Source organism: Microcaecilia unicolor, chromosome 10, assembly GCF_901765095.1.
Source record: "Microcaecilia unicolor chromosome 10, aMicUni1.1, whole genome shotgun sequence".
Classification (NCBI taxonomy): Eukaryota; Metazoa; Chordata; class Amphibia; order Gymnophiona; family Siphonopidae; genus Microcaecilia; species Microcaecilia unicolor.
The window spans coordinates 115,123-131,661 of record NC_044040.1 but is presented as its reverse complement, the minus strand read 5'-3'; the positions used below and the strand labels follow the sequence as shown (position 1 = coordinate 131,661).

Here is a 16,539-nt window from a genome sequence, read left to right as displayed (position 1 = left end):
AGTAAGCCGGACCTCAGGAAAAAATAGCACTGTATGTATCCCTCATTGATAAGTCTCTGACTCTAAAGTTTAGCAATTTCATTAAAGCAAAATGTATTTTCATAACACTTCAAAGATTTCCAACTCAAAATAGGAATGCTAATTCAAAATGTGAGCAAAGTCCTCTTAGTTTCCAAAGATTCTTTTTCTAATCTCCTTTGCACCATCAAACATTTGTCTCTGATCAACTATCTCAGATCAAATATTTATTTCAGATCAAATATTAAGGTTTCCTTGCTTACAGTCACTTAAATCTACCTAGCCTTTATATAGCTTATAGGATTTAAACACTCTTAAACTGAAATTCACCCTTTTCTATTCTTCATAAACTTCAAGTAATCCTGAAATATTCAGATCCTTTTTCACTAGAGAAACCTCAAACTTCAATCTCCACCAACCTCTTTTCATTCATATTTTCTCATTTACCACATAATCTGGCAGTCTTTTATCATTTCAGTCAACACACACAGGAACTCACAGCTGCATGTCTCTCTTGGCCAAACCGATGGTCAGTTGCTGTCTCACTCTGGTCCCTTCCCGGCAGATTTCTAACAGAAGCTGATCATCCAATCAGAGAGCTCTATTTGAATGCAGATTAACATACAGACACTGTAATGGGAATTTTTAGTGAAAAACACTAGATAAACCCTTCGTTTTTGGACCAAACTTCACACTTTTGACCAGAGCCATGCCCTAACATTAAGGCTGTAAACACTTCCATCATTTTTTATTCATAAATATGCAAATGAGAACCTCCCAAAAACAGACTAATTTGCATATGATTTAAACAAATTTGAGCATATGACAACCAAGTACAGACTCCCAGCACCTGAATTCTGCAATTAGATTTAATACAAATACTTTTAAAACTTATTTTTAGCACTTTTAAATTTCAGGTTCTCTTTAATTTGAATGCTGTTCAAGCTCTGAAGCTCACCCTGAGTGAGGAGTTAGCCCCAAACCACAGCATATATAGCAATTTGGTTGCATTCTCTCAAATAACTTGAAGAGCCTGCCTGCCTCAGTGAATACTGCTGCGTTGCTTTCACTTCCGGTTTGCCATGAAAAGGAGGGCAGGGGCGATTGCAACTTCAGGTAAAAGATTTTACAAGTGAGTGGAAGGCAGAGACTGCAGGGCAGCAGTGCCCCTCGAAGGCAGGCGCCCCCCTGCCTTGCTTACCCTGCTTACCGCATTGGCACGGCCCTGCTCATGACCAGCCAGCTCCACTGCCTCTTCAGAATTTTAAGCTTCCAAAGCAGTATGGCAAACCGCAATGGGAATAACATGAACTTTCCTCACAGCGAACGATGGCCCATTAACAAGGACATGAACTCAAAAGGAGTGAATGAACACATCCTCCTGGAGGGAATAAACTCATCCTCCAAAACAAACTGGAGGGAATGGACTCATCCTCCTATAAGTGAACATGAATCCTGAAGACTGTTTTCCAACTTTCTCCCAAGGAAGGAACTTCAGGAAACAAGAACAGAACCTGAAACAGATTCACAGCATACAATCATACAGGGAGGGCTCATGGCTTCATCTGCTATGACTAAAAGGAAAGAAAATTACCAAGGTAAGAACCTAATTTTCCCTTCCTTTTAAGCAGATGAAGCCATTACGTATGGGATGTAACAAAGCAATCCCTATATAGGGTGAGAACAGGTCACACCACGCGCTAGCACTTGTGCTCCAAAACGCGCGTCCCTCCTAGCAGCTACATCCAGCCTGTAATGTCGGGCAAAAGAGAGCTTAGAAGCCCATGTTGCTGCACTGCATATCTCTTGACGAGAGAGTGCTCCAGTTTCAGCCCAAGAGGAAGAAATCGCTCTGGTAGAATGCGCCTTAAAGGCTACAGGCGGAGACCGGCCGGCAAGCAGATAAGCTGAAAAGATAGTTTCTTTGAGCCAGCGGGCAATAGTGGCTTTAGACGCTGGAGACCCTCTGCGAGGACCTGATAGCAAAACAAACAGATGATCATAGATCCTGAAAGAGATAGTAACTCGCAGATACTGCAGCAGAGTCCTGCGCACATCCAACAGGTGCAACTGCCCAAAAGATTCTGGAAACTCCTCCTTATCAAAGGAGGGCAAGAAAATAGGCTGGTTTAGGTGAAATGCTGAAACCACCTTAGGCATGAAGGAAGGCACGGTCCGAACCGTGACCCTGGACTCTGAGAATTGCAGAAATGGGTCTCTACAGGACAGCGCCTGGAGCTCTGACACCCGTCTCGCCGAAGTAATGGTCACAAGAAAAATGGCCTTTAGTGTCAAATCTTTCTCCGATGCTCGCCGAAACGGCTCAAAAGGAGAAGCCTGCAGGGCCTTCAAAACTAGCCCCAGGTTCCAAGCTGGACAGGGTGCTCGCACGGAAGGCCGGAGTCGAAGCACCCCACTAAGAAACTGTGGCACATCTGGATGAGCAGCTAAAGACACGCCTTCAACCTCACCACGAAGGGAGGACAAGGCTGCCACTTGCACCCGCAGGGAATTATAGGCCAAGCCTCTTTGTACACCCTCCTGCAAAAAGTCCAGAATCGGCGAGACAGGAGCCAGCATGGGTGTGATCACTTTTGAAGCATACCAAGACTCAAACTGGCGCCAAATCCTGGCATAAGCCACGGAAGTGGAACGCTTGTGGGCCTGCAGGAGAGTGGAAATGACTGTTTGAATAGCCTTTGTCCCTCAATTGCGCCCTCTCAATCGCCATGCCATAAGACCAAAGCAGCAGGCATCCTCCATGGCTACCAGGCCCTGTGACAACAGGTTCGGTACCAGAGGTAAAGGAAGGGGAGCCTCCACTAGCATCTGTTGGAGGTCCGCATACCAAGGCCTCCTGGGCCAATCCGGGGCGATGAGGACCACTTCTCCTGGGTGCAGCCGAATCCACAGGAGCACGCGCCCTATCAAGGGCCATGTAGGGAACACATATAGTAGGCCCGGAGGCCAGGGCTGAGTCAAGGCATCCAACCCTGCCGAGCGAGGATCTCTCCACCTGCTGAAGAAGCACGGGACTTTGGCATTTGAACTTGTTGCCATAAGATCCATCACAGGCTTGCCCCATTTGGCACATATCTGCAGGAATACTTCGTCTGCTAGCTCCCAATCTGCTGGATCGATCTGATGCCTGCTTAGATAATCGGCTTGCACGTTGCTCTGACCTGCAATGTGAGCTGCCGACAGAAACTAAAGATGCAGCTCGGCCCAGTGGCAAATCTGTTCGGCCTGCGCGGCCAGTGCTCTGCACTGAGTGTCGCCTTATCGATTTATGTAGGCCACTGCTGTCGTGTTGTCCGACATCACTCACAGCCAATCCTTCCAGGGTCACTTGAAAGGCCAGAAGCGCCTGAAACACCGCTTTCAGCTCCAGGTGGTTGATGGATCGGACCGACTCCTCAGGTGTCCATAGACCCTGGGCATGCTTCCCCTTGCAATGTGTGCCCCAGCCCTTCAGGCTGGCATCTGTCACTACTAGACACCAATTGGGGAGCGCCAGCGGCATTCCTCGCCGCAGCATGCTGTCTGAGAGCCACCACTCCATGCTGAGTCGGGCCGCAGGGAGCCAAGAAAGTCTGCATTGCTAATCCTGAGAAACTGGAGACCATCTTTGAAGTAGGGAATACTGTAGAGGTCTCAGGTGCGCTCTCGCCCAGGGCACCACTTCTAATGTGGCTGTCATCGATCCCAGCAGCTAGACAATGTCCCAAGCTCGCGGGCAGGGCATCCTCAGGAGCAGACGGACCTGATTCTGAAGCTTGCACCGCCTTAGCTCGGGTAGGTATACATAGCCCGAGTCTGTGTCGAACCTGGCCCCCAAATATTCTAGAGATTGCGAGGGGGTCAGGTGACTTTTGGCCATATTGACGACCCAGCCTAGAGATTGAAGTACTGAGACCACTCTGGCTGTAGTTTGATAGCTCTCCTCGCCTGAGCAAAGCAGCTACTACCACCATTACCTTCGAAAAGGCTCGGGGAACTGTGGCGAGGCCAAAAGGCAAGGCCCGGAACTGGAAATGTTTTCCCAACACCGCAAACCTCAGAAACTTCTGGTGCGGGGACCAAATTTGTATGTGCAAGTAAGCTTCTTTCAGTTCTAGAGACGTGAGAAACTCTCCTGGCTGTACCGCTGCAATGACGGAGCGCAGGGTTTCCATGTGGAAATGCTGCACTCTCAGGGACTTGTTTAATTCTTTTAAGTCCAGAATAGGGCGAAAAGACCCATCTTTTCGCGGCACCACAAAGTAGATGGAGTATCGGTCGTAGCCGTGTTCGGCGGGAGGTACCGGGGACACGGCCCCTAACTGAATCAGACCTTGCAAAGTCTCCTCTACCGCCGCCCGTTTGGCGGCAGAACCGCATCGGGACTCCACAAACACGTCTCTTACTGGGGCGTTGAATTCTATTCTGTAGCCATCTCTGATCAGGTCCAGAACCCACTGATCTGAGGAAATATTAGCCCACTCCTCAGCAAAGAGGGAAAGACGTCCTCCGATGACAGGAAGCGAGGAGGGGGCCGGCGCACCATCAATGAGAGGGTCGCCCCTGAACTCCAGGCCTAGAGCCGGTGGCTGCGGAACGCTTGTCCGAGCGAAAGGAGTTCCTCTGCTGAAAAACGGGCACGAGAAGTGAACCCAGCAGAACGCCCCGGGCGGTACCTTCTAGCTTCACGGAAGCCAGGTCTATAAGAGGAGTGGACTGCCTGGCCCTTGGAGGAAGGCCTCGGCCTATCTTCAGGCAAGTGCTGGGGTTTAGGATCTCCCAGGCCTTTAACAATTTTTTTTTCCAACTCCTCACCAAATAGAAGGCCTTGAAAGGGCAACTTCACCAACCTTTGCTTAGAGGCCATGTCCGCTGCCCAATGTTGTAGCCAAATAAGACGGCGAGCCGCCACTGCTACTGCCATTTGTTTAGCCGAAGCTCTGACAATATCATAAAGGGCATCAGCCAAAAAGGACAAGGCCGACTCCAGACGCGGAGCCACATCCGAGAAGGGCTCCGCTCCATCTCCGGGTTGTTCCACTGCCTGTTGCAACCACGCCAGGCAGGCTCTAGCACAATGATGGGCAACCTTTTGAGCTTGATGTGTCAAAATTCGCCAAAAAACCGAGCATAACTCGGGTGGTGTGTCACTTCGAGAAAAATCACTGCTACTAGGACCGCCCCCGGGCCCCCCCCTACCCGAGATCGCTGCCCACCCGAGGTCGCTGGGCCCCCCCCTCCACCCGCTACCGGGCCCAGAACTAACCTTAAAGCCTCCTTTCATGTCGCAGCAAGCAGCAGCAGGGCAGACCTCTCCTCCTTCCTTCTGTGCTCCGCCCTCGCGGACGTTACGCCAGGCGAGGGCGGGACACGGAAGGAAGGAGTGGCCTGCCCTGCTGCTGCGACGTGAAAGGAGGCTTTAAGGTTAGTTTCCGGGAGCGAGGAGGGAGGGCGGACCCAGTGCATTTTTTGTAGAAAAAAAGGTGCCGGTACTCATTATGGGTGGGGTCACCACATATGGCTCCACCCCTATGATAGCCACACTCACATTAGCCACACCCCTTATATCAGCCATGGCGCATATAAACAGACATCATTGAAAATATACTAGTATAGGAGAAAAACAATAACTTGTGATTTTTTTTCATTATAAATCATTTCTGTAAGATGTTACAGCTCCAGTATACCCAGTGCAAAATAAGACAACAGATGTAAATTCTGAAATTGGACAAATTCCAAACACTAAAATGAAAATAAAATAATTTTTTTCTACCTTTGTTGTCTGGTGACTGTTTTCTATCCATACTGGTCCAAGTGTCTGATTCTGCTGCTCTCTATCTGTTCTCTTAACTCCGTTTCCAGAGCTTTCTTTCCATTTATTTCTTTACTTTCCTCCTTTCTTCTTCCATGTCCAGCATTTCTCCTCTCTCCCCGCCAACCCCTACATCCATCCATGTCCAGCAATTCTCCACTATCTCCTGCTCTCCTCTCCATCCATTTCCAGCATTTCTCCTTCCTCTCCTGCCATCCCATCCATGTGCATCTCCTTCCTATCTTCCCTCCCCTCCATCCATGTCCAGCATGTCTCCGCTCCCCTCCCCTCCCATGTCCAGTGATTCTCCTCTCTCCCCTGCCCTCCTCTCCTATCCAAGTCCAGCAATTCTCTCTTCCCTGCCTTCCCCTTCCATCCATGTCCAGCAATTCTCCATTCTCCTCTCTCCCCTGCCCTACTATCCCATCCCCTCCATGTCCAGCGATTCTCTTTTGCCCCCTATCCTCCCCCTCCCTTCAATGTCCAGTGACTCGCCCCAGCCTCCACCTGCCCCTGAGATCATTCAAACCCCAGCCCCACTTGCCCACACACACACCCCCCAGCCCCACTTGCCCACACACACACCCAGCCCTACTTGCCCACACACACCCCCCAGCCCCAATTGGCCACACAACCCCCAGCCCCACTTGCTCACCCTCCCCTGCTCGCTCCCTGCTGTTTGCACCGATCCCTGCCTGGTAAAACTTATTTTTTCGCTAACCGGCAGACTGAAGAAATAAAACAAACAGCTGACAGGCTTGCCTCCTTCGATCGCGTTGGCCGCTTCCTTTCCCTGCATTCTCAGCGTGTCCCGCCCTCGAGGAAAGGAAATGACATCAGAGGAGGGCGGGACGCGCTCAGAATGCAGGGAAAGGAAGCGGCCGACGCGATCGAAGGAGGCAAGCCTGTCAGCTGTTTGTTTTATTTCTTCAGTCTGCCGGTTCGCGAAAAAATAAGTTTTACCAGGCAGGGATCGGTGCAAACAGCAGGGAGCGAGCAGGGGAGCACTGGGCGGACCACACTGCGGCGCCGCCGCGTGTCATCGAAAATGACTACGCGTGTCAGTGCTGACACGCGTGTCATAGGTTCGCCATCAGGGCTCTAGCAGCATAACAACTGCATGCAGACGCCCGAACAGTAAGACCTGCAATTTCAAAGGACCGTTTAAATGCTGCTTCCAGCCTACGGTCTTGTATATCCTTCAGGGCAACTCCTCCTTCCACAGGGAGGGTAGTTCTCTTTGTCACCGCGGTGACTAGGGCATCTACTTTAGGCATTGCAAAGCGAGCCAAATGCTCCTCACGCAGAGGGTATAATTGCCCCATAGCCCTGGAAACTTTCAAAGGTCCCTCGGGGTCAGCCCACTGAGCGGAAATAAGCTCTTGGATGGAGTCATGCAAAGGAAAGGCTTGAGCAGGCTTTTTGGTACTAGCCATCCTAGGATTCACAGAGGAGGCCGTGCCACTGTCAGGCTCTTCAATAGAAAGGACCTGTAGGGCATCTGAAATAAGCGCTGGCAGCTCATCACGGTGGAAAACCCTCACCGCGGAGGGATCATCCAGATCCTGTGGTAATTCTGCACCTGACTCTGGCTCCTCAGACCACGAAGGCCTGCCAGAACTCTCCGAATCCTCACAGCCCGACCACAGGGGGGAAAAAGGAGGTGCACCACAATCTGAAGGGAATTAGCCCTTCTACGCTTTTCTTTATGCCAGTTATCAGGGAAAATAGCCTCAGCGGGCAGTCCCAGGCCAGAATCCACCAGGGGGGGGACAATAGAAGGGGCCTCAGACGACCCTTGAGGGAGAGTTCTTTTCAGCATGTATGGTTTATGCAATAACAACACAAAATCAAGGGAGAAAAACTCGCCCTGGGCACCCAGATCCCGTCCGGGGCTAACCGCTCCCTGAATAGCCTCAATTCGAGGTCCCCCCCCCCCCCCCGGGCTCAGGGCTCTCCGTCTCTACGGAGGCCGCGCCATGCGGAGAATTCAAAATGGCGTCCGCTGCCAGCTCTGAGCGGGAAGAATCATCACTCGCCATGTTCGGGCCGGCTCTTACACCTGGTACAGCACGATTTACAGAGCCCCACTGCTGATTTGCGCTTGCCACACCGGGAACAGCGCTTTACATTCTCTGCAGCCATCGCCAAAAACGGCGGGAAAATTCAAAATGGCGGTTTCACGCCAAAAACGCCCCGATCGCGGGCCCACCCCGGAGGAGTTAGAAAACACTCTTACCTCACCGGACCGAGTATCACAGCTCCGGTCCCATAGTATAATCAAAGGAAAACCTCTGTTCCATTTTTTTTTTTTTTTTTTTTTTTTTAACGCTGTGAGGAAAGCAGAGGTAATAAGAACTCCGGAGGCTCAGATGTGCGGGAAAGGCAGGGAAAGGCGAACCAATGTGCCTGCATCCACTGAGTGGGAAAGGACAGGGAAAAGCAAGCTAATATGTCCACATCCACGGGGGCATGGGTAAGGCAGGGAAAGGGCTAACCTATGTGCCTTCAAAATGAAGCTGCTATAGCCTCTAACACCCCGGCTAACAACTGGCAAGCCAGGAGCCACCCCCAGGCAGATTTTTGATGGAGCTCGAAGAAGCTGCAGCCACCCTGCTTGGGGAGATAGAGAATACTGAAGAGACAGTGGAGCTCTCTATCTCCCCCTGCTGGTTGATGGACACAACCCATACGTAATGGCTTCATCTGCTTGATGACAAGGAAGTCAGCATTTGAGAGTTTTTAGCCAGACATCAGAATTTCTACCCTGATGGTTTGTCTCTCTGTGCACAGATCTAATAAACTGCAAAATTTGCTCAGAGTCCTGAGAGTATGCTTTTCTTTGATGAGAGATGGCAAATTTTCATAACATTTGTGTTTTTGGCAGAAACTTCCCAACTATGGCTTTTAAGTATCTCTCTAACCTGGCCCAATGGCCATTAAAATGCAGCCAAATATTGGCGATTTAAAAAAAAACAAAAACAAACAAAAAAACCAGCAACAAAATAAAAATAAAAACCTTCACTGGCTCCAGTGCTTTCTTGTAGTGGGTACCATGGGTTCCTCAGCAGCTGGACCAGTCTCCAGATATGTCCCTTGGAATCTCTTCTATTCAGGTGTTCTCAGGACCTACTAACCTCAACATAAACAAAGGAGCAAGACCCTAAACTCTCTGTGTGTGTAAGCTCTAAGTCAGTATCTTCTTGGGTGGTAAGGCCATGTTAGCTAATTAGGAAGCAAAATATAATTATTTGTCCCTGCTCTATTTTCCAAAAACCCGCTAAGATCTTTTGATGCACTCTGAGCAGTTCTCCTTCAGCAGCACTCAATCACATCAGTGCAGCACACAAACCTTTTTTTCCTTGAGACACCATAAATTAACAAAATGACAAGTCTCAGGCTCAGTCAATCTCTAGGCAGCATCCAGCCCTGCTCAGATTCCAAGCTGCCTCTGTAGTTCCTATGCAGTGCTGATCCCTATGCAGCACTGAACATTCTGAAGCTGCTTCAACCTATGGATCACTTTTGCTTCAACACAGCACTGAATATTCTAAACTGCTTTCAGCTGTGATTTTCCCTTGCACTCAAGAAATCCAGGGAAAACTCAGAAATTACTCTCAAAACACAGTTCTTTCCTGAAGTTACATTTCCCCAGAAGCAGGTTTAAACCCAGCATCTTAAGACTCCAGTTTCCCTCTAAAGCAAAATCATGAAATAGCTTTCTCAAATAATGCTTGGTCATATCCTTTAGGGGAATATTGTTTCTCTAAAGTCTCAAGCTCCTCAGACCCTTTTTAGAAGCTCTTACATCAACTGAAATAAACCTTTTTCTCACTCTCTAAAGACAGAAGTTTTCTTTCCCCTTTCACACAGAATCAGCACCCTTAGTCTCCCACACTACTGAAAATCATAGAATTAGAGAACTCTGACCTCTTCTTTCCCCTAAATTCTGTTAAAAACCTAGATTGCAGCCACACTTGCCCCTCTCTCTCCAGGTCTCTCCCACTGACCAACTGCTATTTTCTCTGGTGAAATCACATGTTCTACCAGGCTCGAGCACGTGAGGGTTCTAAGCCCTGCACATGCCACATCTTCACACATTTCAGAAATAAACTTTATCCATTTTTAGAGTAACAGATTTCTAATCAACATTTTGCAAAAAGAATAATAATCAGTCACTCATACCACAACCACTCTTCAGAGCTCTAGAACCATGCACACAACCAATACACATAAGTACATAAGTAGTGCCATACTGGGAAAGACCAAAGGTCCATCTAGCCCAGCATCCTGTCACCGACAGTGGCCAATCCAGGTCAAGGGCACCTGGCACGCTCCCCAAACGTAAAAACATTCCAGACAAGTTATACCTAAAAATGCGGAATTTTTCCAAGTCCATTTAATAGCGGTCTATGGACTTGTCCTTTAGGAATCTATCTAACCCCTTTTTAAACTCCGTCAAGCTAACCGCCCGTACCATGTTCTCCGGCAACGAATTCCAGAGTCTAATTACACGTTGGGTGAAGAAAACTTTTCTCCGATTCGTTTTAAATTTACCACACTGTAGCTTCAACTCATGCCCTCTAGTCCTAGTATTTTTGGATAGCGTGAACAGTCGCTTCACATCCACCCGATCCATTCCACTCATTATTTTATACACTTCTATCATATCTCCCCTCAGCCGTCTCTTCTCCAAGCTGAAAAGCCCTAGCCTTCTCAGCCTCTCTTCATAGGAAAGTCGTCCCATCCCCACTATCATTTTCGTCGCCCTTCGCTGTACCTTTTCCAATTCTACTATATCTTTTTTGAGATACGGAGACCAGTACTGAACACAATACTCCAGGTGCGGTCGCACCATGGAGCGATACAACGGCATTATAACATCCGCACACCTGGACTCCATACCCTTCCTAATAACACCCAACATTCTATTCGCTTTCCTAGCCGCAGCAGCACACTGAGCAGAAGGTTTCAGCGTATCATCGACGACGACACCCAGATCCCTTTCTTGATCCGTAACTCCTAACGTGGAACCTTGCAAGACGTAGCTATAATTCGGGTTCCTCTTACCCACATGCATCACTTTGCACTTGTCAACATTGAACTTCATCTGCCACTTGCACGCCCATTCTCCCAGTCTCGCAAGGTCCTCCTGTAATCGTTCACATTCCTCCTGCGACTTGACGACCCTGAATAATTTTGTGTCATCGGCGAATTTAATTACCTCGCTAGTTACTCCCATCTCTAGGTCATTTATAAATACATTAAAAAGCAACGGACCCAGCACAGACCCCTGCGGGACCCCACTAACTACCCTCCTCCACTGAGAATACTGGCCACGCAATCCTACTCTCTGCTTCCTATCTTTCAACCAGTTCTTAATCCATAATAATACCCTACCTCCGATTCCATGACTCTGCAATTTCTTCAGGAGTCTTTCGTGCGGCACTTTGTCAAACGCCTTCTGAAAATCCAGATATACAATATCAACCGGCTCCCCATTGTCCACATGTTTGCTTACCCCCTCAAAAAAATGCATTAGATTGGTGAGGCAAGACTTCCCTTCACTAAATCCGTGCTGACTTTGTCTCATCAGTCCATGTTTTTGTATATGCTCTGCAATTTTATTCTTAATAATAGCCTCCACCATCTTGCCCGGCACCGACGTCAGACTCACCGGTCTATAATTTCCCGGATCTCCTCTGGAACCCTTCTTAAAAATCGGAGTAACATTGGCTACCCTCCAGTCTTCCGGTATTACACTCGATTTTAGGGACAGATTGCATATTTCTAACAGTAGCTCCGCAAGTTCATTTTTTAGTTCTATTAATACTCTGGGATGAATACCATCAGGTCCCGGTGATTTACTACTCTTCAGCTTGCTGAACTGACCCATTACATCCTCCAAGGTTACAGAGAATTTGTTTAGTTTCTCCGACTCCCCCGCTTCAAATATTCTTTCCGGCACCGGTGTCCCCCCCAAATCCTCCTCGGTGAAGACCGAAGCAAAGAATTCATTTAATTTCTCCGCTACGGCTTTGTCCTCCTTGATCGCCCCTTTAACACCATTTTCGTCCAGCGGCCCAACCGACTCTTTGGCCGGTTTCCTGCTTTTAATGTATCTAAAAAAATTTTTACTATGTATTTTTGCTTCCAACGCTAATTTCTTCTCAAAGTCCTTTTTTGCCCTCCTTATCTCCGCTTTGCATTTGGCTTGGCATTCCTTATGATCTATCCTGTTACTTTCAGTTGGTTCTCTTCTCCACTTTCTGAAGGATTGTTTTTTGGCTCTAATGATTTCCTTTATCTTACTGTTTAGCCACGCCGGCTGACGTTTAGTCTTTTTTCCCTTTTTTCTAATACGTGGAATATATTTGTCCTGAACCTCCAGGATGGTGTTTTTAAACAGCATCCACGCCTGATGCAAGTTTTTTACTCTGCGAGCTGCTCCTTTCAGTCTTTTTTTCACCATTTTTCTCATTTTGTCGTAATCACCTTTTCTATAGTTAAACGCTAGCGTACTTGATTTCCTAGTTTCACTTCCTTCAATGCCACACACATACATACATACACACACACACACATACACAATACCTTTTCAGCTTCTGAGCCTTTAAAGTCCTCCAGTTCAGGCCATCCAGCACACCACTATCTGCTGCATAAATATCCTGACAGTCCCCAGCATTAGTACCGCCTCACTGTCATCCCTCACCTCTCACCACAATAGCCACTCTGCCTTGCAGCATCTCAGTCAACCACGGACTGCTCGACTGCGCCCGAGCCTGAAAAAGCACAGGGGACTTTTAAAAATTCAGCCACGCTAGATGCGACTGTGTGGTGCTGAAAGCCTTTCCCCTGCTACTGGGCTCCATCTCTGTGCATGCGCACTCTGCACACCACTTACTCCAGCCCACCCCCCACCCCCTGTTGCTGGGCACTCATTAACCAAACATGGCCATTTCTTTGGGTGTTTTTTGCGCCCTTGACATCTGGGGACTCTCTCTCTCCCCACCTTTGTTGCTGGGTCAGCTAATCAATCAGGGCACTCCTTTTTACGGCGCTTTCGCGCTGAACACATTCAGGCTTTTAAACTCGCTGCTTTGCTATCCCTCCCCTCAGAGGGACCTTACTCCCACCTCCGCGCATGTGCACTGATCACACATGCGCCAAAAGTATGTCTCCCACAGCCCTGGTACCCAGGACCACCGCAGCACCAGATCACAACCGCAAACCATCACTCTGCACCCCCTTGAACACCGAAAATACCCTGCAGCTACTGAGTGCGGGTTCGCGGGCACCCGTGACTCCGCCCCATGCCAGCTCCTGTCAGCCCAGAACCCTGCAAAGCCCAGGTAAGTGGCTTTTATTTCATTAAAAAAAAATGTTGAACCCCTTACACTCATCTCCTCTAAGCGAATGTTAACCCCAACATTCCACAACCACACACACACCACACACTTTATAGTTACTTAGAGCATAATAAAAATCACTCCAATAACTTGATTTTCCTCGATTCCCTCATTTAGGCCTGGACTGACTAGCACTAGGACTAGTAGAAATGGGATCTAAGTTTTCATCTTCCAGCTCAGGCATATCACTAGATTTTACCAACACCCTTTCCTCTGTAACAGGATCAGGGTCCTCTATAAAAAAAAAACCATGCTGTCTCCATTTCATTCAAACCTGTATCACCATCTTGATATGTGTTTTGGTCTGTGTCTTGTTCCTGAGGCCTAGTATAGACCCTATCTGGGAAAGCATGTAACATTGATGCAGTTAACACTTTTAAATTATTCCTGTGCACAACTTTATAATAGCCTGCAGAATCCTTGATCTTATATGTGCTGCCTTCTGGTTCAAACACATGTACTACTTTATAGGGTATATCTTCCCACTTATCCCGTATCCTTTTACGGCCCCGGAACTTGTTATCTCTCAGTTAACACACAGCCACTCTTCGAGATCAATGCCCCCCTGGAGTGCCTGTCGAACAACCTCTTTCTGCGCAGATTCCTGTTGAGCGATTTCCAGGGAGTCTTTCAGCTGCTCCAGAAGATGAACCCAGTTGTCTAATTTTCTAACTTCAGCCTCTTTAAACTTGACTTGTAAGTCATGCGGTAATCTGAAATATCTATCAAACAGTAAGTATCCAGTTGAGTTGTGTATGCTGCTGTTGTATACCAAACCGAGTTCTGGCAGATGCTCCGCCCATTTCCGCTTCTTTTCTCTCAAGTGCTCTCAGCATATTAAGTATTGTCCAGTTGAAACATACATATTGATCATGCCCTTGCGGGTTATATGGTGTTGTTCAGCTCTTCCGGATTCTATACATTTTGCAGAGTTCTTAGATTACTTCTGACTCAAAGCTCCGGCCCTGTTCTGAATGCAACTGCACCAGACACCCATAACACAATATCCAGTGCTGAACCACCACCCTTGCGGTTGTTCTTGCAGTCTGGTGCTGTGTAGTCACAGATACTGTAAGTCGTGTGAACATGTCTGAGTACTAGCACATGTTCCATTCCATTACTACTAGCTTCTAACATGAAAGTCTATTGCCAGTATTTCTAGCGGATAAAGGGCTTGAAAAAATATATATATACTGTGTTCCTTCCTTGGTGAATAGGTCTTTGGCTAATATGCAGCGCTGGCACTCTGTTATCCAACCACTAACATCTTGACCCATGCCTGGCCAATAATAGTCTTTCCACAGGTCTTTGAGTGTGATCTCCTCAGCCAGATGAACTATTTAATATCCATGCCATCTCTGGGGTCAGTGATTTTTTCAGATCCACAATCCTTGTTCATGGTACAGTCTAGCTCTCTGTCACCAAAGTTTTTTTTCTGTTCAAGAGACCACCGACTGATATCAACTAGAGTACTGGAACCGAGATGACAACACCCACTGGAGTTCTGGATCTTCCTTCTGTAGTATTCTTAATTCAGCCCATCCGACACTTGCAAATTGTCGAACGCACTTGGTTTTTGGAACTTCTGACTCAGTTCCCTGGAACGCCACCTCAGCCATAAACGGTTTCTCACTTCCACTGCTTTTATGAGAAGTAAGTTTGGCTCCAGATCTTCAATGCATCAGTCACTTGCTTGGTCTTCCCAGGCCTGTAGTTCACCTTGAACTCTAACTCCATTAGCTGTGCTGGCCATCACAGCTCCATAGCATGTATGCTGGCAGACTCTAAATAATGCAGTGGATTAAGCAAAGATACATACCTGTAGCAGGTATTCTCCGAGAACAGCAGGCTGATTGTTCTCACGTGTGGGTCGGCGTCCGCGGCGGCCCAGGAAACAGCAAATTTTTCTACAGCAAAATTTAAAAAGTTTTGCCAGAGCCTTCTAGCGCGCGAACCGCACATGCGCAGACGACTTCCCGCCCGTCGCATACGCGTTCCCGCTCAGTTTAATCAAAAAGCAAATAATAAACAATAACTCCAAAGGGGAGGTGGGTGGGTTTGTGAGAACAATCAGCTTGTTGTCCTCGGAGAATACCTGCTACAGGTAAGTATCTTCGCTTTCTCCGAGGACAAGCAGGCTGCTTGTTCTCACATGTGCGGTATCCCCAGCAACCAGGCTCACTCAAAACAATGAACAGTGGTTAATTGTGCCTCGCAATGGCAAGAACATAACCTAGACTGACCTGAAACCATAAACAACAGAGTGCAGCCTGGAACAGAACAAAAATGGGTCTAGGGGGCTGGAGTTGGATCCTAAACCCGAACAGATTCTGCAGCATCGACTGCCCAAACCGACTGTCGCGTCAGGTATCCTGCTGGAGGCAGCAGCGAGATGTGATTGTGTGGACTGATGACCACATTGCAGCCTTGCAAATCTCTTCAATGGAGGCTGACTTTAAGTGAGCCACTGACGCAGCCATGGCTCTAACAATATGAGCCGTGACATGACCCTCTAGAGTCTGCCCAACTTGGGCATAAGTGAAGGAAATGCAATCTGCTAGCCAATTGGAGATTGTGTGTTTCCCCGATGGTGACTCTCCTCCTCTTGGGATTAAAAGAAACAAACAACTGGGCGGACTGTCTGAAGGGCTTTGTCCGATCCACGTAAAAGGCCAATGCTCTCTTACAGTCCAAAGTATGTAAACTGCTTTCACCAGGGCAGGTATGAGAACGGGGAAAAAATGTTGGCAAGACGATAGACTGGTTCAGATGGAACTCCGACACCACCTTCGGCAAGAACTTAGGGTGCGTGCGGAGGACTATTCTGTTGTGATGGAACTTGATATAAGGTGCATGCACTACCAAGGCCTGAAGCTCACTGACTCTACGAGCTGAAGTAACAGCCACCAAGAAAACGACCTTCCACCAGGTGAAGTACTTCAGATGGCAGGAATTCAGTGGCTCAAAAGGAGCTTTCATCAGCTGGGTGAGGACGACGTTGAGATCCCATGCACGGTGGAGGTTTGACAGGGGGTTTTGAAAAAGGAAACCTCTCATGAAGCGAACTACTAAAGGCTGTCCAGAGATAGGTTTACCCTCTATACGGCGATAAGCACTAATCGCACTAAGCTGAACTCTTACAGAGTTGGTCTTGAGACCAGACTCTGACAAGTGTAGAAGGTATTCAAGCAGGATCTGTGTAAGACAAGAAAGAGGATCTAGGGCCTTGCTGTCACATCAGACGTCAAACCTCCTCCTTTACACCTGTTTACAATACTTGTATAAAATTTTGATAATGTT

At 48.0% G+C, this 16,539-nt stretch overlaps 1 protein-coding gene across 2 annotated transcripts in view; it reads right to left on the bottom strand.

Moving 5' to 3' along the window:
- The window catches only part of LOC115478743 (guanine nucleotide-binding protein G(i) subunit alpha-1), a 188,392-nt gene that overhangs the window by 101,123 nt on the left and 70,730 nt on the right, over positions 1-16,539 (bottom strand). The window lies entirely within an intron of this gene.